At 40.0% G+C, this 23481-nt stretch overlaps 1 long non-coding RNA gene across 1 annotated transcript in view; it reads left to right on the forward strand.

Moving 5' to 3' along the window:
- LOC103094499 (uncharacterized) overlaps positions 1 to 23481 on the forward strand; it is a 45821-nt gene that overhangs the window by 9418 nt on the left and 12922 nt on the right. Inside the window, exon 2 of the long non-coding RNA XR_465673.2 lies at positions 11741 to 11858. This is a non-coding gene — a long non-coding RNA (uncharacterized LOC103094499). The remainder of the gene's footprint in view (positions 1 to 11740; positions 11859 to 23481) is intronic.

Consider the following 23481-nt stretch of genomic DNA (forward strand, 5'->3'; position numbering starts at 1 on the left):
CTTTCTGTGGCACTGGATTGTTCATCCCCCCCTTTCCTCCTTTTCTTTTGCTTGACATTTAAAAAGGGCTTTTAGGTCTATAAAACTCTTTACATGTTAAATTACTAGAAAAAGCTGTACACAACAAACTTATCAAATTTGCAGTCCAGAAATTTGCAACAATAGCTTATATTAAGACAGGATTCAAAAAGCTCTCAATAGGTTTAAATGATGAGGTGATGCCAGAAAGATGAAATTTAACAAGAGGTAAATATAAAAGTCCTCCAAATGAACACAAAGAATCAATGATACAAATAAGAGATCAAGGAGTCTTGGCTAGAAAAAAGAGGGTTTGAAAAATATCTGGAGGTTTTAGTGGACCATAGGCTTAATGTCACCAGCATTGCAAGGTAGCCAAAGCCGTCTAGGACTACACAAAGTGTTCATATTCAGGGCATGATAGTATCTTCAGGGAAGGGCATGAGAGTTGTCTTTAAGTATTGAAAGGTCTATCACATGAAAGGATTAGACTTGTTCTATTGGTCCTTGTAAGGGGAATCAGGAGCAATGAGTGAATGGAGGAAGGGAATTCATAGAAGCCTATCTAAGCTTGATGTCAGAAACAAAACAAAAAAACAAAAAAATCAACAATAATTTGCCCCAAACTGCTATACCAAAGTAAAATGACCTGCTTCCATAGCTAGAATATTTCCCATTACTGGCTTGTTCCAAAGTAGCTTCCCTTCCTTACATACCCCAGTTGGCCTCTTTCTCCTTTCCTACCCCAGTCATATTTGGAAACCCAGTTTAGAACTCTACCATCTCAGCATCTGCTCTCCAACTAAAACTGGGATTATTTTCCTAAAAAATGGCATTCCTTCGAATACTCTTCTCTGTTGGACAACAAGTCAATGTGATGCCTTTCTAGTCTATTAGTCCCTGAAATGGATGATTCTGTGACTTGAAAATGGCCTAGACCCGTGGTGACAAACCTATGGCATGAACCTTCCAGAGATAGTTACTATAAAGGCAGAAGGACTGGGGCAGAACTGTTCCCTTCTCTCTCTCCACCCATGCCTGAAGACATCCCTCACTTCACCCATCCCTCTACCCAGAAACCTAATGGGAGTGCTTTCTCCCTGCTCTGTGGGTTAAGGGGGGGATGGATCACTTCACAGGGTCTCAAAAAGGTTTGTCATCACTGACCTAGACTGAAATGATTGTAATACATCTATTTGGTTCATGGAATCTTCCTGCCTGATTTTTGTGAACGTGTGCATATTCTGTTCCTATCTCATTCACTTCCCTGCTTCCTCTAACTAGAGGAAAAGGACTTGAGTTTACTCATCATTGCATAAAGATCTGAATTTTCTATAAGAAATAGGAACGACTCCCTCAGTCTGGTTTAAAACTGAAGACTGGTAAGAGATGTTTCAATTGAGAAAATAGATTATGATGGTGGTGTGGGGTAGAACATATTCCCCTCAAAAGCAGAGTATACTTTGCATCAAATTGGAAAATGATTACCAAGGAAATTGTCTACATAATCTATGAACCATCTCCTACAGGGAAATATACTGCAGTACCCTGTTGTCCAATCAGAACTTTCCATTTTTCAGACTTCTGCTGCTATGGCAACATCTCAGGGCTGGCTAGCATACCAGCTGTAATTATAATAGAATAGAATAGAAATAGATGTTGATCTAGGGGGAACCAGGAATTCTGGAGCATGTGTCCCTGGGCTTTAAGGGCTATTCTGTGTCCATGCATTAGAATGTTTTAATGGACGGTAGAAGGATGCAGTGGTCAAAAGGCTGAACTGGGAGATGGGAGATTAGGGTGTTATATCAACCAGGTTTTACCAATGAGGCTTTGGTAGCTTCTTTCTAAGATCCCTTCTATCTCTGACATTCTTTGTTCTGTGCTCTAAGGTGTTCCCTGCACTGATTCTCTAACACATTTATGGATGAAGTCCTGTGCATAAGGAGAGAACTTATTATTGAATTAATCAGCAGATCATCAGCTCTCCTTCCTTTGCAGTTCTCCACCCCAGCCATAGCCCTAGAGAGCCATAGCTTCATGGTGAGTTCCCAGAAAAAATAAGTCCTGAGTCATTATGTTTGTTGTCTGGCTGTCTTTCACCTCCTACTCCCTTCATCTGACCTTCAAGGGAGCTCAAATTGGGAACAGAGAGGCTCTGCAGCTCCTGCATCTTCAGGACGGTATGGAGAATACTAAGCAAAAACACCAGGGCCTCTAGGTCAGTGCTCATCCTCACAGTCCAGGGCCCATTCAGTGCATTTGTCTTAAAGCAGGACATAGAGTAGGAATTGAGAGTAAGCCTCTTGCACTCTTATGAATGGCAAATAGAACTGTAAGTTTTCATAAATGCCATATCTTATTATTTTCCATTGATGGACAAGCATATTTGAAGAGAGGGGGAAGTTCTGTTTAAGTCAAAATAATGGATTTGGGGGCAGTTCAATAGCTCAGTGGATAGAGAGCCAGGCCTGGCCTCAGGTACTTCCTATCTGGGTGACCCTGGGCAAGTCACTTAACCCCCATTGCTTAGTCCTTACTGCTCTTCTGCCTTGGAACCCAAAAGCAGTATTGATTCTAAGATGGAAAGTAAGGATTTTTTTATAATAGGAATGACTATTGTCCTAATGACCAGAGAAGACTATGAGATTTTAGAGGCAGTTAACTGTTGCAGTAGGGAGAAGGCTAGGACTGGAGTTAGAAAGGTTTGAGTTAAAATCTAGCCTCAGATACCTATTACTGTATAACCCACGGAAAGCCACTTTACTACTTTCCACTTCCATTTCTTTACCTATAAAATGGTTTTAATAATAGCATCTCACCTTCTGGGATTGTTGTGAGGATCAAATGAGATCAAATGTTTGTGAAGCCCTTGATGGAGGGCCTGGCACATAGTAGGTATATATAAGTATTCTAGCTATGAGGAGATGATGATGATGATGAATGTTATTTTTTCCTGTAGGATTATGACCATTTTCTAATTTTCTTCTTTCAAGATGTCTAGGAGGCAGATAAGTCAGGGATTAAACTCCTCATTTCATAGATGAAGACCTTGAGACCCTCTAAGACAGCGGTTCTCAACCTCTCAATTTGTAGCAATGAGAATACATAATGTATGTCAAGTATTTACATTCTGAATCATAACTGTAGCAAAATTATAGTTTTGAAGTAGCCACCAAAATAATTTTTTGGTTTGGGGTCACTGCAACATGAGGCATTAGAAAGGTTGAGAACCACTGCTCTAAGATGACCTAGGTCAGGACCCTGGAGAAGACCTATAGTGTTAGCAGGTGTGATCTGGATAAGAATCTGGCAAAGGAGTCTGAGAAGGAGCAGTCAGACGGGTAGGAAGAGAACCAAGAGAGGAGTTTCCTGAAAACTTAAAGAAAAGATAGAATCATTTTGGCTAAAGTGATGAACAGTGTCAAAGTTAGAGAGATCAAAGAGAATAAGGAAAGAGAAAAGTCTTTTTTTTTGTATTTTTTTGATTTTGGTAACAAAGAGATCATTGGTTCCTTTAGACAAAGCATTTCAAGTGGAGTGATAAGGGCTTTTGAAGAGAGTGAGAAGAGACAAAATGGAGGTTTTTTTTAAATTATAGGAGGCCTTTGTTTAGCCACAAAGAATGGAAGAGATGCAGGATGATAATAGGATTTGAAGGATCAAGTGAGAATTCTTTTTTTGGAGTTGGGGAGAGATAGACAAGTTTGTACACTGAAAAAATAAGACAGCAAATTGAAAATAAGTGATAGAATAAGGATAACAGAGTGAATAATCTGTTAAGGAAGATAAGATGGAATAGGATTTCCAGAGCAAGTAGAAGGGTTAGCCTTGATAAGGAGTGAAGCAATCACATCATAGGAGATAGGAATGATATGAGGTTGGGAAGAATAAATAAGAAAATGACCATTCATTTATTTTTCAGGTTGTGTCTGACTTTCAAGACTCCATTTTAAAAAATTGTTTGTTTTTGGCAAAGATATTGAAGGAGTTTGCCTTTTCCCTCTCTAGCTAATTTTACAGATGATAAAAATGAGGCAGAGTTAAGTGACTTGTCCAGTCACATAGCTATTAAATATCAGAGGCCATATTTGGACATGGCAAATAGGTTTTCCTGAATCTAGCTCCAGCATTCTATCCATTGTGTCACCCAGCTTCCTGAAGAAGTGGGAGCTTATGGAAAATGGCTTCAATTTTTTTTCATGAAAATGAGGCAAGATCCTCACCTGAGGGAATGGGAGGACAGGAAGCCTTTGGAGGTATTAGGAGTGATGGAAAGGTTTGGAAGAGCCCTTGTGTGGAGAGTAGGGTAGAGCAGGATGGCTTAGCATCAGTGAGAGCACATTTGAAGTTGTGTACCATATATTTGTTGTGGACCCAGGAAGATAAGCTTATAATTTTCTCTACTCTCTTGAAGAATATGATGAGGAGTGGGAGTAATTCTAGACTTGGCTTAGCAGGGCTTAATAAGGGAAATAACCAAGGGACTAGGAAGAAAGAGGGAGGCAGTATAGAGCTAATTGGTTCATTGATGGGGTAATATGGGGAAAACCAGAGAGAATAGGTAGAACAGGAGTGATGACCTTGGGGAAAATAGTGACACCAAAAAAAAAAAAAATAGTATTGAAACAGAGAGAGGTCTGAGAGAGGTCTCTAATGTGATGCCCCAGGGACTTGTCCTGGACTGTTCTTCCTTTTCTTCCTGTTCTTTCCACCCTTTTTCTTTATGACATTTACAAAGGGCATTCAGATTTGCAAAGTCCTTTACTTTGGGATTTAGATTACTAGATGTAAACTCCGAAGTTATCAAATTTACAGCACATACGATTTGCAATGGTCACTAACATTAAGACGGGATTCATGAGAAGGTCACTGATATTGACAGGATTCCAAAGATTTCGACAGGCTCAAAAATGAGTTGACTCCAGAAAGACGAAATTTAACTCACCATAAATATAAAAATGCTACACATGAATGGAAAGAATTAACTACCCAAATGACGGATTTGGGAGGCCTGGCTAGACAACAGTTGGTATGAAAAAGATCTGAAGATTTTAGTGGACCATAAGCTTAATAAGTGCTAACAGTATGACAGGACAGCTAAGGCCTGGTAGGGCTGCATCCTGAGAGGCAGAGTCTAAGAGATAATAATGTCCTTGGGGGACAGACATGGGAGAGATCTTTAAGTATTTGAAGTATTTTCACAAGAAGAATTTGATTTCTTCTACTTTGCCATATTGGCAAGCCTAGAAATAATGGGTACATTTGGGGTAGGATGGGGGATTTTAGGGTGATTCAATTAAGTTTAGTGATAGGGAATAAAACTCTTAATAATGAAGCCATTCCAATGATCACTGTTCTGCTTTGAGAGATAGTGAGTGAGTTTCCTATGACTGTAGGTTCCAAATCCTCCAAGAAATCTAGTCTATCAACATGGTAACTGGCTCATTTGGTTTGGGGAGTCTTCCTGACTAATGATTTTTATGAATGTGTGCATATTCGATACCCAGCTTACTCATTGTTCTGCTCCCTTTGCTAGACTGAACCCTCAGAGGGGGCAGGGACTGGACTTTACTCATCACTGCATAAAGTTCTGGATTTTCTATAAGAAATTATGACTCCCTTCCTTTCCCCTCTCCAATTTGATCTATAATTGAAGACTAAATAATGGATGTTTGAATTGATAATAGTAGTGGAATAGGGTAGCACAGACACTTCTCAAAAGCAAAGAATATTCCTTGAATTAGATTGGAAAATGAATACCAAGGAGTATTTCTCAAAAATCTAAAAATCATGAACTATTTCCTTCAGTAAAATGTACTGCAGTGCCCTGTTGTCCAATCAGAGCTTTCCATTTTTCAGACTTCTGTTGCTATGGCAATAGCTCAGTGCTGGCCAGAACATCAGCCTTAGGATATTGATCTAGGATGGGTCAGGAAGTTTACAGTGCATGGCTCTGGCCTCGAAGGGGGTACTCTGTGTCCAAGCATGGGACTGTTTTATTGAGGGGTAGTGGGATGCAGTGGCCAGAAGACTGAACTGGGAGATAGGAGAGCAGGGTGCAATGCTGTTCATGTTTTCCCATTGTGTTTCTGGGACGCAGCATCCTTACCTATTACATGAGGAAGCTTTAGTAGCTCATTTCTGAGATCCTTTCTAGTTCTGACATTCTTTGTCTGACATTCTAGCTCTAAACACTCTTGTGGATAAAAGCTCTGAGTATAGGCAGAGTCTTACTATTGAGTAAAGGCCAAAGCTTGATGGAGGATTTCCCAGGAAAAATAAGTCCTGAGTCATTCTGCTTTCTCTGGCTGTGTTTCAGATCCCCTTCATCTGACCTCCAAGGGAGCTCAAATTGGGAATGGAGAGGCTCTGCAGTCATTTCAGTAGCACATCTTAAGGATGGCATGGAGAAAACTAATCAGAAGCATCAGGATCTCTATGTCAGTGCTTGTCCTCACAGCCCCAGACCCATTCAGCACATCTATATCATTGTAGTGCATGAAATGGAAACTGATAGTAAGCTTCTTTGGCTCTTCTGTCTGCAGAAGTTTTCATAATAGTCATAACTTATAATTTTCCATTTATGTTCAAGTATGTTGTATTATGTGAAGGGGGAGAAAGTTTTTTGAGGTGACCATAATCTCCAGTGATCACAGAGGACTTCTAGATTTTAGAGACAGTTAGGTGTTGCATTGGAGAGAGGGCTAGCCCTGGAGTCAGGAAGAACTGTGTTCAAATCAACCCTCAGACACTTAGAGTGAGACCCTCAGAAAGACACTTTACCTGTTTCCTCCTCAGTTTTACTATTAAAAATGATTTTATTTTATGTTATCCAGGACTTTTGTGAGGATCAAATGAGATAAAGTTCATAAGGCACTTAATACAGTGTTGGTACATAATAAATGCTATATAAATACTAGCTAGATGATAATAATTAATATTGTTATTTTCTTCTGCAGAACCCTATTAGAAATCTATACAGGTTGAGGATGTCTTCTGGAAAAGAATCTAGTAAAGGAGACTGAGAAGGAGCAGACAGACAGGAAGAGACCAGGAGAGAGAGCAGTATTGAAAACCTAAAGAAACATATTATTGAGGGAAAGAGAGTGATCAATAGAATCAAAGGCTTCAGAGAGGTCAAGAATAAGGATTGAGAAAAGGCCATTGGATCTGGCAAATAAGGGATCAATTGTAACTTTAGAGAGAGCAGTTTGGGTGGAGTGAAAAGGGCTTCAGAAGAGAGTGGGAAGAGTCCCAATGGAAGGCTTTATCTTTTCAAGGAATTTAGTCATAAAGATCAAAAGAGATTTTGCAGGACAGAGGGACTGAAGGATCAAGTGTGTGTTATTTTTCTAGAATAGGGAAGACATAGACAAGTTTGTGGACAGTAAGAAAGGGGAAGATGGAGAATAAATGATAAGGTAGAGAGAGGAGTTAGTCTCGAAAAGGAGTAAAGGTACCTCATTATGGAAGAATGGAGTGTGGGAAAAGATAGGGGCAGAAGGCATATGAATGTTATGGGAGGAGGAAGAGTAAAGAAAGTGTTATTATTGCTCCTTAGTTTTTCAGTCATGGCTGACTCTGTGACCCCATTTGGTATTTCCTTGGCCATCATACTAGAATGCTTTACCATTTCTCTCTCCAGCTCATTTTCAGGTGAAAAAAACTGAGGCAAAGAGGGTTAAGTGACTTGTTCAGGATCAGATAGCTAATAAATGTCTTGGGCTGGATTTGAACGCAGGATGGTGAGTCTTCCTGACTCCAGGCCTGGTGCTCTCTCTACTGTGCCACCTAGATATTTGAAGGAGAAGGTATTCATGATCAATAGCCTCAATTTTTCTCATCAAAATGAGGGGAAGTTCTCACCTGAGGAAATGGAAGGATAGGGCATCATGGAAGGTCTTGAGAATTATTGAAAATTATGAAAAATTTTGGAAGAGCCTATGTAGAGAATGAGAGTGACTTGAAAAGGCAGGTGGTAGAGTAGGATTACCTGGCATTTATGAGAGCACATTTGAGGTTGTGTAACATATATTTGTAGTAGACTGAATCAGAATGGTTACATGGTTTTCTCCTTTTCCTCACAGCATCAACTGTGTAGGAGAGGAGAGGATGACAGATGGGAGTCAATCAAGACTGAGGCTTGGCAGGGATAAATTGGCGAAATGACCAGGGAGCTAGTAACTCAAGAGCGGAGAACAGTGTATAGTTGAATAGGTTCACCAAGGTGACAAGATGGGGAAGGGCTGAAAGAATAGACAGAACAGAATAGATAGCCTTTGGTGGTGGTAACAATGGTAGGAAGGAATAGTGACACCAAGAAAAATAATGAGTATTGAAAGAGAAATCAACTCTGAGGGAGGTCTCTAGTGTTCCCCACCCCCCAGACTTGTTTTTGGTTCTGGGTTGTTCTTTTTTCTTTCTCTTCCTCCTTTTCTTCTTTTTTTTTTTCTCATGACATTTACAGAGGGCTTGCAGATACACAAAGTATTTTGCATATATTATATCACTAGATAAAGCTGTAGACCCCAAGGGCATCTAACTTACAGTTGATAAGAATTCAAGATACTCACTAACATTAGGAAGGGATTAGAAACTTCTCAAGAGGCTGAAATAAAGGGTTGGCTCTAGAAAAATGAAAATTAATAAAGAGTGGATATAAAAGTCCTATACAGGAATGCAAAGAATCAGCTGCACAAATGAATGATCAGGGAGGCTTGGTTAGACAATGTTTGGCGTGAAAAAGATCTGGGAGTATTAGATGTATTATATTATATGAGGTATATAGAGTATTATTTATTAGAGGATGACAAACTTAATAAGTGCCACCACATGACAGGAAACCAAAACTATGTAGAGCTACATCCAGGGAGGCTCAGTGTTCATGCCCAGGAGATGATAGTACCTTTGGAAAAGGGTATGGAAATTGTCTTTATATATCTGAAGGACTATTATTGGAAAGAAGGATTAAGTTTGTTTGATTTGGCCTTAGTGGGAGGACCAGGGACAATGGATGGGTTGGTGTTGATGTTAAGGGAGGTCCATTTTAGCAGGGTTTAGCAGGAAATAAAAACCTCTGATAATAAAGTTATTCCCCAAAGCTATCCCCAAGTACAATGATTTTCTCTGGCTTTGAGAGGGAATGAGTGAATTTTCTATTACTGTAAATTCTGGGATGTGGACTGTTATCATTGTTTCTGGTTCAGGAAGTCTTCTTTGCTTTTCTTTCTTTTTTTTTAAACCCTTACCTTCCATCTTGGAGTCAATACTATGTATTGGCTCTGTGGCAGAAGAGTGGTAAGGGCTAGGCAATGGGGGTCAAGTGACTTGCCCAGGGTCACACACCTGGGAAGTGTCTGAGGCCACATTTGAACCTAGGATCTCCCATCTCTAGGCCTGGCTCTCAATCCACTGAGCTACCCAGCTGCCCCCAGGAAGTCTTCTTTTCTGATGACTTTTCAGAATATGTACGTGTTCTCCTACCACCTCAGTCATTGCCCTGCTCCCTTCAATTAGACTGAACCCTTAAAGGGGGCAGGGACTAGAGTTTACTTATCACTGCACAAAGTTCTGATCTTTCTATAAGAACTAGAGACACCATCTTCCAGTTTGGTGTATAATTATAGACCAAGTAAGGGGTGTTTTATTTGATAACGGCAGTGGGTAGGGGAGAACACGTATCTCTCAAAAGCAAAGAGCATTCATTGTATCAGCTTGGAAGATGATTTTCAAAAAGACTGTCTCCATAATATAGAAAATCATAGACTAGCTCCCTCAGTAAAATGTACTGCAGTGCCCTGTTGTCCAATCAGAGCTTTCCATTTTTCAGACTTCTGTTGCTATGGCAATAGCTCAGTACTGGCCAGAACATCAGCCTTAGGATATTGATCTAGGATGGATCAGGAAGTTTACAGTGCGTGGCTCTGGCCTCGAAGGGGGTACTCTGTGTCCAAGCATGGGACTGTTTTATTGAGGAGTAGTGGGATACAGTGGCCAGAAGACTGAACTGGGAGATAGGAGACTAGGGTGCAATGCTGTTCATGTTTTCCCATTGTGTTTCTGGGACTCAGCATCCTTACCTATTACACAAGGAAGCTTTAGTAGCTCATTTCTGAGATCCTTTCTAGTTCTGACATTCTTTGTCTGACATTCTAGCTCTAAACAATCTTGTGGATAAAAGCTCTGAGTATAGGCAGAGTCTTACTATTGAGTAAAAGCCAAAGCTTGATGGAGGATTTCCCAGGAAAAATAAGTCCTGAGTCATTCTGCTTTCTCTGGCTGTGTTTCAGATCCCCTTCATCTGACCTCCAAGGGAGCTCAAATTGGGAATGGAGAGGCTCTGCAGTCATTTCAGTAGCACATCTTGAGGATGGCATGGAGAAAACTAATCAGAAGCATCAGGATCTCTATGTCAGTGCTTGTCCTCACAGCCCCAGACCCATTCAGCACATCTATATCATTGTAGTGCATGAAATGGAAACTGATAGTAAGCTTCTTTGGCTCTTCTGTCTGCAGAAGTTTTCATAATAGTCATAACTTATAATTTTCCATTTATGTTCAAGTATGTTGTATTATGTGAAGGGGGAGAAAGTTTTGGGGATGACCATAATCTCCAGTGATCACAAGGAACTTCTAGATTTTAGAGACAGTTAGGTGTTGCATTGGAGAGAGGGCTAGCCCTGGAGTCAGGAAGACCTGAGTTCAAATCAACCCTCAGACACTTAGAGTGAGACCCTCAGAAAGACACTTTACCTGTTTCCTCTTCAGTTTTCTTATAAACAAAATGATTTTATTTTATGTTATCCAGGACTTTTGTGAGGATCAAATGTGATAAGGTTTGTAAGGCACTTAGTACAGTGCTGGCAAATAATAGGTGCCATATAAATACTAACTATGATGATGATGAAAGTTATTTTTTCCTGCAGGATTATGATCATTTTTTCATTCTCTTCTTCTAAGATGTATGAGAAGGAGAAAAGACAGGGATTAAACTCCTCATTTCATAGATGAAGAAATTGAGACAGAGTAAGAGAGTCCAGAACAATACTTTGTTGGAAGCCTATTTACTTAAAGGGTGTCTTCTGGATAAGATTCCAGAAAAGGAGACTGAGAAAGAGCATATAGGTAGGAAGGAAATCAGGAGAGAGGGGTGTCCTGAAAACTTAAAGAGAAGCTAGCATTGAGGAGGAGAGAGTGATCAATAGTGTCAAAGGCTTCAGAGAGGTCAAGGAGAATTAGGACAGGGAAAAGTCTATTGGTTTTGGCAATGAAGAAGTCATTGGTAACTAGATAGATAGCCATTTTAGTTAAATTATAAAGGATTGGGAAGAATGTGAGAGGAGACAAAATGGAAGTCTCTACTATAGGTGGCTTTTTCAAGGAATTTATCTACAAAGGACAGAAGAGATGTAATCTGACAACAGGAAGTGAAGGATCAAGTGACATTTTTTTTCTTTAGGCTTGGGAAGACAGTAAAGTATGTAGACAGAAAGAAATGAGGCAGTAGATTAGGAGAATAAATGACAGGATGTGGATGATAAAAGGGGTAATCTGTTAAAGGTAGATGAGAGAGAGGCAGCTAAGTAGCACAATGGACAGAGTGGCAGGCTTGGAGTCAGGAGGTACTGGGTTCAAATCATTTATGGATAAAGCCCTGTGCATAAGGAGAGAGTTTATTATTGAATTAACCAGCAGATCATCAGCTCTCCTTTCTTTTCAGACCCCTGAAAAATGATATTTAACAAGGGAGGAATATAAAAGTCCTACATGAATGTGAAGAGTCAACTAAATCAACTAAAAAAATGAAGGATCCAGGAAGCCTACCTAGACAACAATTGGTATGAAAAAGAGCTGGGGATTTTAGAGGACCACAAACTTAATAAATTTCCATACTGTGACAGGGCAATGAAAACCACTTAGGGCTGCATCCAGAGAGTCATAGGGTCCATGCCCAAAAGATTAAAGTGTCTTTCGGGGAAGGGCATGGGAGTTGTCTTTAAGTATTTGATGGGTTCTCACATGAAAGAAGGATTAAACTTGTCCTACTTGGGTCTTCTAGCAGGACTAGGCACAATGGGTAGATTGGGGGTGTGGATTTTGGGGAAGTTCAGTTAAGCCAGGTGCCAGGAAATAAAAACTCCTAATAATAAAATTATCAGCAAGTGCAATGGTCTACTTTGAGAGATACTAAGTTTCCTATCATTATAGGTTCTGGGACATCTAAGAAGTTTGCCACCCTTGCAATTGGCTCATTTGGTTCAGGAAATCCTTCTTCATGATTTTTATGAATGTATGCATATTCTATCTCCACTAAACTCACTGCCCTGCTCCCTTCAATTAGAATGAACTGCCGGACAGGGCAGGGACTGGATTTTCCTCATCACTGCATAAAGTTCACAATTTTCTGCAAAAAATAGGGATAACTTCCCCAGTGTTGTCTAAAATTAAAGACTGAATAAAGAATGCTTTAATTCATAATATTAGTGAGTAGGGTAGAACATACATCTCTTCAAAGCAAAGAATATTCCTTGCATCAGACTGGAAGATGATTATTAAGGATACTGTCTTGATAATCTAGAAAGTTATAAACTACTTCCCTCAGGGAAATGTACTGCAGTGCCCTGTTGTCCAATCAGAGTTTTCCATTTTTCAGACTTCTGTTGCTATGGCAACATCTCAGTGCTGGCCAGAATACCAACCTTACAATGCAGATCTAGGGTGTGTCAGGAATTCTGGAATATAGAGTTTAGGGCTTTAAGGGGTATTCTGTCCATGTATGGGGCTGTTTTTTTGAGAGGCAGCAGGAAGCAATGGCTAGAAGGCTGAACTGAGAGATAGGAGACTGGGGTCATATATCATCCAGGTTTTCTCACTGTGTTTCTGGGGCTTAGCATCCTTACCTATTACATGATGAGGCTTTGGTAGCCTCTTTCTAAGATCCCTTCCTTCTCTGACATTCTTTGTTCTGTGCTCTAAGGGTGTTCCCTGCACTGATTCTCTAACACATTTATGGATGAAACCCTGGGCATAAGGAGAAAGCTTATTATTGAATTAACCAGCAGATCATCAGCTTTCCTTCCTTTGCAGTTATCTGCCCTCACCCTGGTCTTAGATAGGCACATCTTTATGGTGGTTTTCCCAGGAAAAATAAGTCCTTCTGTTTGTTGTCTGGCTGTCTTTCACCTCCTACTCCCTTCATCTGACCTTCAAGGGAGCTCAAATTGGGAACAGAGAGGCTCTGCAGCCTCTGCAACTTGAGGAAGGTGGGAAGCACTAAGGAGCACTAAGGCCTCTCTCTCAATGCTTGTCCTCACAGACCAGACTCTAATCAGCCCATTTATCTCATTATAGTTCATGGTGTAAGAACTGACATTAATCACCCTGAGTTCTACTTTCCATACAACAGAATCACAAGTTTTTTCTGCATGTTGTAACTTATAATTTTCCACTGGTGAACAAGTATGTTCTGTTATGTTGTTAAGGGGGAGGGAGGTTTCATTAAAATCAAAATAATGAATGAATGAATGTGATCTCTAATGGCCACGGAGCCCTTTAGATTTTAGAGGCAGCCAGGTGTTGCAGTGGAGAGAGGGCTGGACCTGGAGTCAGGCAGACCTGAACCCAGTTCTAACCCTAGATACTTACTACCATTTATCCTTGGAAAGTTACTACACCCCTACTTCCCTCAGTTGTCTTATCTATAAAATTTTTAAACCCTTATTTTTCATCTTAGAATCTATACTAAGTGTTAGTTCCAAGGCAGAAGAGCAATAAGGGTTAGGCAATGGGGGTTAAATGACTAGCCCAGGGTCACACAGCTGGGAAGTGTCTGCAGTCAGTATTAAGCCCAGAATCTCTTGTCTCTAGGCCTGCCTCTCTACTCACCAAGCCACCTAGATGTTCCTATAAAATGTTTTCTAAAAAAATAACATTTACCTCCTTGGATTGTCATGAGGACCAAATAAGATAGTGTTTGTAAAGCACTCAGTATAGTGCCTGACACATAGCAAGTGCTATATAAATGTTAGCTATAATGATGATAATGATTAATATAGTTATTTTCCCCTGCAGGATTATGACCAGTTTTCTCTTCTCCTCTTCTAAGATGTCTGGGATACAGATAAGGCAGGAATTAAACTCTTTACTTCACAGATGAAGAAAGTGAGTCTCCTAAGAAGCAGGAGAGACTGGCGTCCTGAAAACCTAAAGAGAAGCTAGTATTGAGGAGGAGAGAGTGATCCACAGTGTCACAGGCTTCAGAGAGGTCAGGAAGAATGAGGACAGAGAAAAGTCTATTGAGGTTAGCAACCAAGAATTCACTGGCCACTTTAGAGAGCACAGTTTCAGTGTCTTCAGTGGCATGACGACGGTATAGGGAGAGAGTGAGGAGAGACGAAATGGAGGTCCCTGTTGTAGATGGCTTTTTCAAGGAGTTTATCCACAAAGGACAGAAGACAACAACAGGGATTGAAGGATCAAGGGAGGATTTTTTCCAGGGTAGGAAGATGAAGAAACATTTCTATATGGAAAAGAAATAAGTTAATAGACAAGGGGAGACTGAAAATAAGCAATAGGGGAGGCATGACAGAGTGAGCAATGTGTTAAAGAGGATGGGATGGAATGGGATCATTAGAGCAGGCAGAGGAGTTAAACTTGAAAAAGAGTAAAGCTACCTCATCGTGGGAGACAGAAATGAGCAAAGAGATATGAATGAGATAAGATGGGGAAGAGTAAACAAGAAGGTTGTTCAGTCATTTTTCACTTGAGTCCAATTCTTCATGAGTCCATTTGGTGTTTTCTTGGCAAAGATACTGAAGGGGTTTGCCATTTCCTTTTCTAGCTTTTTTTTTTTACAGATGAGGAATTGAGGAAAACAGGGTAAAGTGCTTTGTTCAGGGTCACACTGTTAGATCTGAAAACTGAGATCAGGATTTCAACTCAGAATGATAGGTCTTCTTGATTCCAGGCTTAGCCATCTTTCTACTGCACTGCCTAATTTCCCAGAAAAAAAAAGGCATTCAAGGCAAATGATGTCAATACTTTCATTAAAATGAAGGAAGATCTTCACCTGAACAAAAGGGGGACAGGAAGTCATAGGAGGTCTTAGGAGTGATAGAAGGTTTTAGAACACCTTCTATGGAGAATGGGATAGTGAATTAAGAAGACAGATAGAGGATTATCTAGCATCAGTGAGAGTGCATTAGAGGTTGTGTAATATATATATATATATATATATATATATATACACACACACACATATATCTTTCTAGTGGACCTAGTCAGAATGTGCTTGTGCAATTTTCTCCATCTTCTTTCAGCATCAGAGATGTAGGAGCAAAGAGGATGAAGAGTAAGAGTGATTCAAGACTGAGGCTTGTCAGAACTCAGTTGGTTAGGGACTCAAGAGAGGATGACAATGTAGGGTTGAATTATTTCACCAAGGGGACAAGATGAGGAGGACTGGAGAGAATGGGCAGAGCTGGCTTGGGTGGCAGGGAAATAGTTTGAAATAATTTATATTGAAATAGAAATCAGCTCTGAGGGATGCCTCTAGGATGGTGCCCCAGGGCCTTGTCCTTGGTCCTGGGTTGTTCTTTTTTCTCCTTTTCCTACTGTTTGTTCTCCTTTTTCTTCATGACATTTACATGACATTTACAAAACTTTCAGGTCTACAAAGTGCTTTAGATAGATTAATTAGTAACTGAATCTATAGACACCAGGGTTACCAAATTTGCAGCTCATAAAAATTCATGAGGTCCCTAACATTAAGGCAGAATCCAATGTGCAGCTTGATAGGTAGGACAATAGAAAAAATACCAGACCTGGAGATGGGAGTTCCTGGGTTCAAATCTGACCACAGATACTTCCTAGCTGTGTGACCCTGGGCAAAGGTCCCTTCTTTAACCCCCATTGTCTCACCCTTATTTCTCTTCTGCCTTGGAACTGACACTTAATATTGATTCTGAGACAGAAGGTATGGGTTAAAAAAAGAGACAGGATTCAAAAAATTTTGATAGGCTGAAATAATGGGTTGACTCAAGAAAGATTTAATTTAACAAGGGGGTAAATAATAAAGTCCTACACATGAACACAAAGAATCAACTGCAAAAATGAATAATCAGGGAGGCCTGGCTAGACAAGTATTGATATGAAAAAGATCTAGAGGTTTTAGAGGACCACAAGCTTAATAAAGGCCAACAGGGTTACAAGATAATCAAAGTCATCTAGTGCTGCTTGCAGAAAGGAAGTGTCTGTGTGTCCAGGAGATGACTACCTATGGGGAAGGACATAGGAATTGCTTTTTAGTATTTATAAGATTGTCACATAAAAGGATTACATTCCTTCCAGTTGATCCTAGTGGGGGATCAAAGAGCAATTGTTGGGTTGGGGGTGGGAAAATTCAAGGAAGTTTAATTAATTAAGTTTGGTGTCATGAAATAAAAACTCCCAATAATGAAATTATCCCAAACAGTTATCTCTAAGTGCAATGATCTCCTTTGAGAGGTAGTGAGTTTCCTATCACTGTTAATTCCTGAGACCTCTAAGAGGTCTCAGCTGTCACCATTGTAATAGGTGCATTTGATGTAGGTAATTTTCTTTCCTGATTTAAAAAAACAAACAAACCTTACCTTCTGTTTTAGTGTCAGTTATAAGACAGAAGAGCTGAAAGATCAGACAATCAGGGTTAAATGACACACCTAGGAGGTCATATTTGAACCCAGGATCTCTCAACTCCAGGCCCAGTGCTCTAACCACTCTGAAACCCAGTTGCCCCTTTCCTGATGGTTTTTATAAAGGTGTGTCTATTCTCTTATTACTTTACTCTCCACCCTGCTCCCTTCCATTAAACTCAGAGAGGGTAGGGACTGCAGTTTACTCATCATTGTACCAGGTTCTGTTTTTTTTCTATAAGAAATAGGGATAACTCCCCCCAATTTGTTCTAAAATTGAAGAATAGAACAGGGATGTTTTCATTGTTGGGGTGGTGGAGGAGAGAGTACGACATGTACCTTTCAACATGAAGATTTTTTGCATCACGTTGAAGGATAATTACCATCAAGACTGTCTAGACAGCAGAGAAAATCATGATTTATCTCCTGCTGGGAAATGTACTGCAGTGGCCTGTTGTCCAATCAGGGCTGTTTATTTTTCAGACTTTGGTTTCTATGGCAACATTTCACTGCAGGCCAGAATACCAGCCATAGGATGGGCAGGAAATTTGGACATTGTTTGGACAAAGTTTGGCTTTGGACATTATGAGACCCTTTGTGCCCAAACATGGCAGCCCTGCTTCTTTGTGAGATAGCAAAATGCACTGCCCTGAGAGATAGGAATCTGAGGTGCTATATTGCTCCTATTTTTCCATTTGATTTTTGAGATTCATAATCCTTTCCACTTATGTGAGGATGTTGTAATTTATTTCTAAGATTTCTTCCACACCTGACATTCTTTGTTCTTCATTTTAAGGATGCTCCTAGCACTCATAGTCTAACACACTGTGTAGGAAGCTCTGTGTGCAGGTAGAGATTTTATTATTACTGAATTAACCTGAAGTTCATTTATCAATCCTTCCTTTGAGGTTCTCCCCTCTCACCATAGCCTTGAGAAGACAAAGCTTCATGGTGGGCTTCCCAGGAAAAAATAACTCTTAGCCCCTTCTGTTCCTTGACTAGACTTTATCTCCTCCTTCCTCATCTGTCCACCAAGGCAGCTGAAGGTAGGGCTGGAGGATGAGAAAAGGCAGCATTGCCTCTGGGTCTTGAGGATGATGTGGAGAAGACTTGACCAGGAGCAGCAGGGCCTGTAATTAGATGCTTGTCTTCCCAGACCAGGCCCCATTCACCACATCTGCCTTATTGTAGTATGTGCTCTAGGAACTGATATTAAATTCCTTGGGCTCTTCTTTCTGGAGAATGGAAGTCCAAGTTTTCTTTTTACATATCTTAAATTATAATTTTCTATTTTTGCCCAGCATGTTGAATTATGAAGAGAAAAAAGTTTTATTGAAGTCCAGAAGATGGGGATGACCATGGCCATTGATGACCATAGAGCACTTTTAGATTTTAGTGGAGTCTAAATGTTGTAGTGGATAGAGACCAAAGTCTTAACTTAGGAAGACAAGTTCAAATCCAGGCTCAGAAACTTACTATGTGACCCTAAGTAGTCACTTTACTTTTGTATATCTTAGTTTCCTTATCTATAAAATTGGGATAATAAGAGGACCTACCTCCCAGGGTTGTTGTGTAAATAATATTCATAAAGCTCTTAGTGTCTGGCATCTCATTAGCATTAAAAATCCTTGCCCTTATTATTTTTTATTATAGTTTTTTTGTTATTGCTGTTTTTTATTCTCCCATGAAGGATCATGGTCACTTTCTTCTTCTATTCTTCCAAAATGTCTGGGAAGTAGATAAGGCTGGGTTTAAGCTCCTCATTTCACAAATGAAGAAATGAGACCCATTTAGGGAAGTGACTTGTTCAAAGATACACAGTAATTCACTGGGGAGTTGGGGCCAGAATCCAAGTCTCAATTCTACTTAATTAAAGATTTAAGTGTCTACTGTGTGTCAAGAAATGTACTTGACATTGAGAGAGACAAAAATTTTGTTAAGACATAGCCCTGACTTTTGAGGAAGTTACAGTGTAACGGGGACTTTGAGAAGATGTGATGTTGGCATTCAGGCAGGAATCCTGGCATCAGCATGACATTCAAAAGACATTCTGAAAGCTTGAAGTCAAGCAAAGAAAGGGGGCTCTTCTCTGAGAATAAGGAAATAGACTTTCTGAGGAGGAAAACATTGTTCCAAGAGATATCTATTTACAGATGCTATCAGAAAAGAGATTATTCAAAAAGAGCTAGAAGCAGCAGCCACAGCAGCAGCAGAGAAAGTGGGCTGGCTATAGAAGACTATCCACAGATAGACCCCAGGGTATTGAATTTCTCAGACCATCATCCAAGACTTTAAGATTTGCACTCACCAAGTAAGGAAGTCAGTAAAATATTTATTAAGTGGCTATGAGATGCCAGGCAAGGCACCATGTTAAGTACTAGTGCTATAAAAGAGGCAAAAGGCAGTCCCTTTACTCGAGAACTTTACAAATGGGAGGGGGAAGGTCACAAGCAAAGAAATATATACAAAGCAAGCCATACAGAGGATAAATAGGAAATAATTAACAGAAATAAAACCATGAAATTGAGGAGTATGAAGACTTACTGTAGAAGATGGGATTTTTGTTGGGATTTAAAATTTAAAATTTAAAATTTGTGAGACCAGGAGGCAGAGATGAGGAAAGGGAGCACTCTAGGAAAAAGAGACATCAAGAGAAAATTCCCAAAACTAAGTGGCCCACTTGTGGAACAGCCATAGAGGTAGGTGTCACTGGATCAAAAAGTGCCTGATGGGAAATAAGGGGTAACAAGTCTGAAAATGTAGGAGGGGGTTAGGTAATGAAGGGTTTTGGGATGTCAAACAGAGCATTTTACATTTTACCCTAGAAACAATGAGAAGCCATTGGAATTTATTGATATTTTGTGAGTGTGTGTATGTGACATGATCTGATCTTCATTTTAGTTAAATCACTTAAATAGTTGAATGGAGATTGGATTGGAGTGGGGAGAGACTTGAGGCAGGCAGATCCACCAGTAGGCTATTATAACTGTCTAGTAATGAGGTGATGAAAACCTTCAGAGGAGTGCTAGTGAAAGAGGAGAGAAGAGAAGGAGCCATATTCAAGAGATGTTTCAAAGGAAAAATCAACAGCCTTGGCAACAGATTACACATGAGGGGTGAGACATAATGAGGAATTGAGGGTGATTCCAAGGTTGCAAGTCTCAGATGGTGTTTCCTTCTATAGTAGTAGGGAAGGCAGGGGCAGGGGAAGATACAGGAGGAAAGATCCTCCAAAACAAGTTCTGTTTTGGATATGTTGAGTTTAAGAAGATCCTTGGGCATACAACTTGAGATTTCTGAAAATCAGTTGGAGATATGAGATTGGAGGTCAGCAGAGAAGTTGGAGCAGGATAGGTAGATTTGAGAATTGTCAGCACAGAGATGATAGTTGAATTCAAAGGAACTGTTAAGATAATCAAGATAAGCAGAATAGAGAGAAGAGAAGGCAGCCCAGGAAAGGACCTTGTTGAAGATCAAAAGTTTGAAGACCTGATCTGGCTGAGAATCCAGCAAAAGGGATAGAGAAAGAGTGTTCAGATGTGTAGATGAATCAGCAGTGATCAACAGTGTCAAAGGCTTCAGAAAGGTCAAGGAGAATGAGGACTGAGAAAAGGCCATTGGATTTGGCAATTAAGAGATTACTGATAACTTTAGAGAGAGCAGTTTCAGTGGAGTTAGGTTAAGAAGAGAGTTGGATGAGAGAAAATGGAAGTATTAAATGGAGATGTTATTTGCATGGAACTAAGCCACAGAGGACAGATAAGATATAGGAAATGAGTGGAAATGAAAGGACAAAGTGAGGGATTTGTCGGATACCGAAGACATGTTTGTAGCAGTAGGGAATGAGGCAGTGGACAAGGAGAGAAGGAGAATAAATGATAGATTAGGGACGACAAAGTGGGCAATATTTAAGGGAGATTTGATGGAATGGGATCTCCTGAGAGGGGTTGGCCTTGATGAAGAGTATATCTACTTTATAATGGGAGACAGAAGGGAAGAAGATAGTAGAGGCAGAAGACATCAGAGTGATGTGAGATGAAGAAGAAGGGAGAATGACCTCAATTTTTTCTTGTAAAATGTAGGGAATGAACCAGTTTGCAGAGGGGTGAAAAGGTTTGGAAAAGCCACTGTGGAGAGTGGGATAGTTGAGTTGATAAAGCATGTAGGGTAAGATTATCTAGCAGCAGTGAGGTTGTATAACATCTCTTATAAGTGGACCAAGTCAAAATGGTTGTGTGATTTTCTACATTTTCCAAAAAAGGGTAGGAGTAAATGAGATGAAGGATGGGAATGAGTCAAAACTGAGGTTTAGCAGTAACCAATCAGTGAAATGAGAGGAGGAAAGGACAGTGTAAAGATGAATTGGTTCACCAAGGGGTCAAGATGAGGAAAAGAAGAGAGAGTGGTTGGGGAAGTAACCTGAGAGGGAATATTGGGGTTTTTTCCTTTTTAAAAAATATTTATTTATTTAAAAAATATTGTCCTATGTGTATATGATTCATTTTCTTTCTCTTCCCTCTTCTGTCTCCCCTCCCAGAGTCCACAAGCAATTACACTTGGTTGTAAAAATGTTATCATTTGATACCTATTTCCATATTATTCAGTTTTGCTAGAGAGCAATCTTTTAAAGTCAGAACCCCAAATCATGTACCTATATATTCAAGTGATAAGTGATAAGTTATATGTTTTTCTTCTGTGTTTCTACTCCCACAATTGAGAGGGAATATTGTGACACCAACAAAAATTATTAGTATAGAAATCAACTCTGTGAGAACTCTCTAGTGTGATACCCCAGGGATTTGTCCTTAGTACTGTTCTTCCCTGCCCCCTTCCTTTTCCTCTTATTCATTCTTCTTTCTTCTTCATGACATTAACAAAGGACTTTCTGGTCTGCAAAGCCCTTTACATATATCAGCTGCAGACACCAGCTTGCAAATCATAAGAATCTGGGATGATTAATAAGGCTAAGAAAGGGTTCAAAAGGATAGCAACAGACTTAAATGATGGGCTGATCTTAGAAAGAGTAAATTAACAAGGGGGTAAATATACAGGTCCTACACATGACTCCAAAGAATCAACTGCACAAATGAAGGATCAGGAAACCTGGCTAGTCACTAGATGATATAAAAAAGATCTGGAAGTTTTAATGATGCACAAACTTAATCAGTGCCAATGCAGTCAAAGCCATCTGGGGCTACATGCAAAGAGGCTCAGTGCTTACATCTACAAGAGGATTTTATCCTTAAGGAAGGACATGGGAGTTGTCTTTAAGCATTTGAAGGGTTGTCACATGAAAGAAGGATTAGACTTGTTCTACTTGGCCCTAGTTGGCAGGACCAAGACCAATGTGTGGGTTGAAGAGGGAGTGAATTTCATGGAAGCACATTTAAGCTGGTTGTGAGGAAATTGAAACTCTTAAAAATGAAGTTAACCCAAATGGCTATCCCCAAGTACAATTGTCTGTTTGATAGGTAGTAAGTTTCCTGTCATTGGAGGCAATCAAGAAGAGGATTAATGACCAATCTACCTTTTCTCTCTGGTTTATTCTTGAATAACTACCCTTCCTTGGATGCCCCCATTAAGCTCTTTTTCCTTTCCTACACCAACGCTTTCTAAGATTCAGGTTTAGCAGCCTGTTACCTCTTAGCCTCAGTTTTCCAACTAAACTAGAGTGTTTGCATTAGCAGTGGCATTCCTCTGAATGCTCTTCCCTGTTTGGACATAAAGCCCTGAAACACATCTCCAGTCCTCCCCAAATGCCTTGAGACAGATGGCCTAGACTGTCATCATAATCAGACTATTTAGTTCAGGGAATCTTTTTTTTCCTGGTGACATTTATGAATGTATACATATCCTATCCTCACCTCACTGATTGCTCTGCTCTCCCCAACTAGCCTGAAACCTCAGAAAAGGAAGAGACTATAGAGTTTACTCATCATTGTATAAAGTTCTAAGTTTTCTACAAAAAAAAGGGGGTAACTGGGGACAGCTGGGTGGCTCAGTGGAGTGAGAGTCAGGCCTTGAGATGGGAGATCCTGGGTTCAAATCTGGATTCAGACACTTCCTAGCTGTGTGACCTTGGGCAAGTCACTTAATTTTTGGCCTAACTCTTACCACTCTTATGCCTTGGAACCAATACACAGTATTGATTCTAAGGCAGAAGAAAAGGGTATTTTTTTAAATAAGTGTAACCCCTCAGTTTAGTCTAAAATTGAAGCCTGGGGTAAGGTATTTTTCTCTTTTAAATTAATTTTTTTCTTTTATTGATAGTGGTGGTGGAGGTTATGACATATACTCATAAAGAAGTATTCCTTCTGTCTGTTTGGAGGATGTTTACCATGGAGATTGTCTAGACAGCAGATAAACCTGTGAACTATCTCCTGCAGGAAAATTGGCTGCAGTGCCCTCTTGTCCAATTAGGGCTCTCCATTTTCCAGACTTCTGTTGCTATGGCAACATTTCATTGCAGGCCAGAACCCCAGCCTTAGGATGTCAATCTTGAGCAGGCCAGAATTTTGGAGTAGACATGGCCTTGGACTTTATGGGACAATTAGTGCCTATGCCAGGAAACTGATTAATTGAGAGGAGCAGGATGAAGTGACACACTAGAGGGCTAAAATGTCCAGATTTTACCTCAGACTTTCTGGGTCTTTGAGTCTTTCCCTATTACATGAGGAGATCATAAAGTCCTTTCCTCTGGCATTTTTTGTTCTGTGTTCAAGATGTGCTCCTGTCCTAACAGTCTGTGTGAAGCACTCTTTACAGATGGAGATCTGATTTGCTGAATTAG

Source organism: Monodelphis domestica, chromosome 3, assembly GCF_027887165.1.
Source record: "Monodelphis domestica isolate mMonDom1 chromosome 3, mMonDom1.pri, whole genome shotgun sequence".
Lineage (NCBI taxonomy): Eukaryota > Metazoa > Chordata > Mammalia > Didelphimorphia > Didelphidae > Monodelphis > Monodelphis domestica.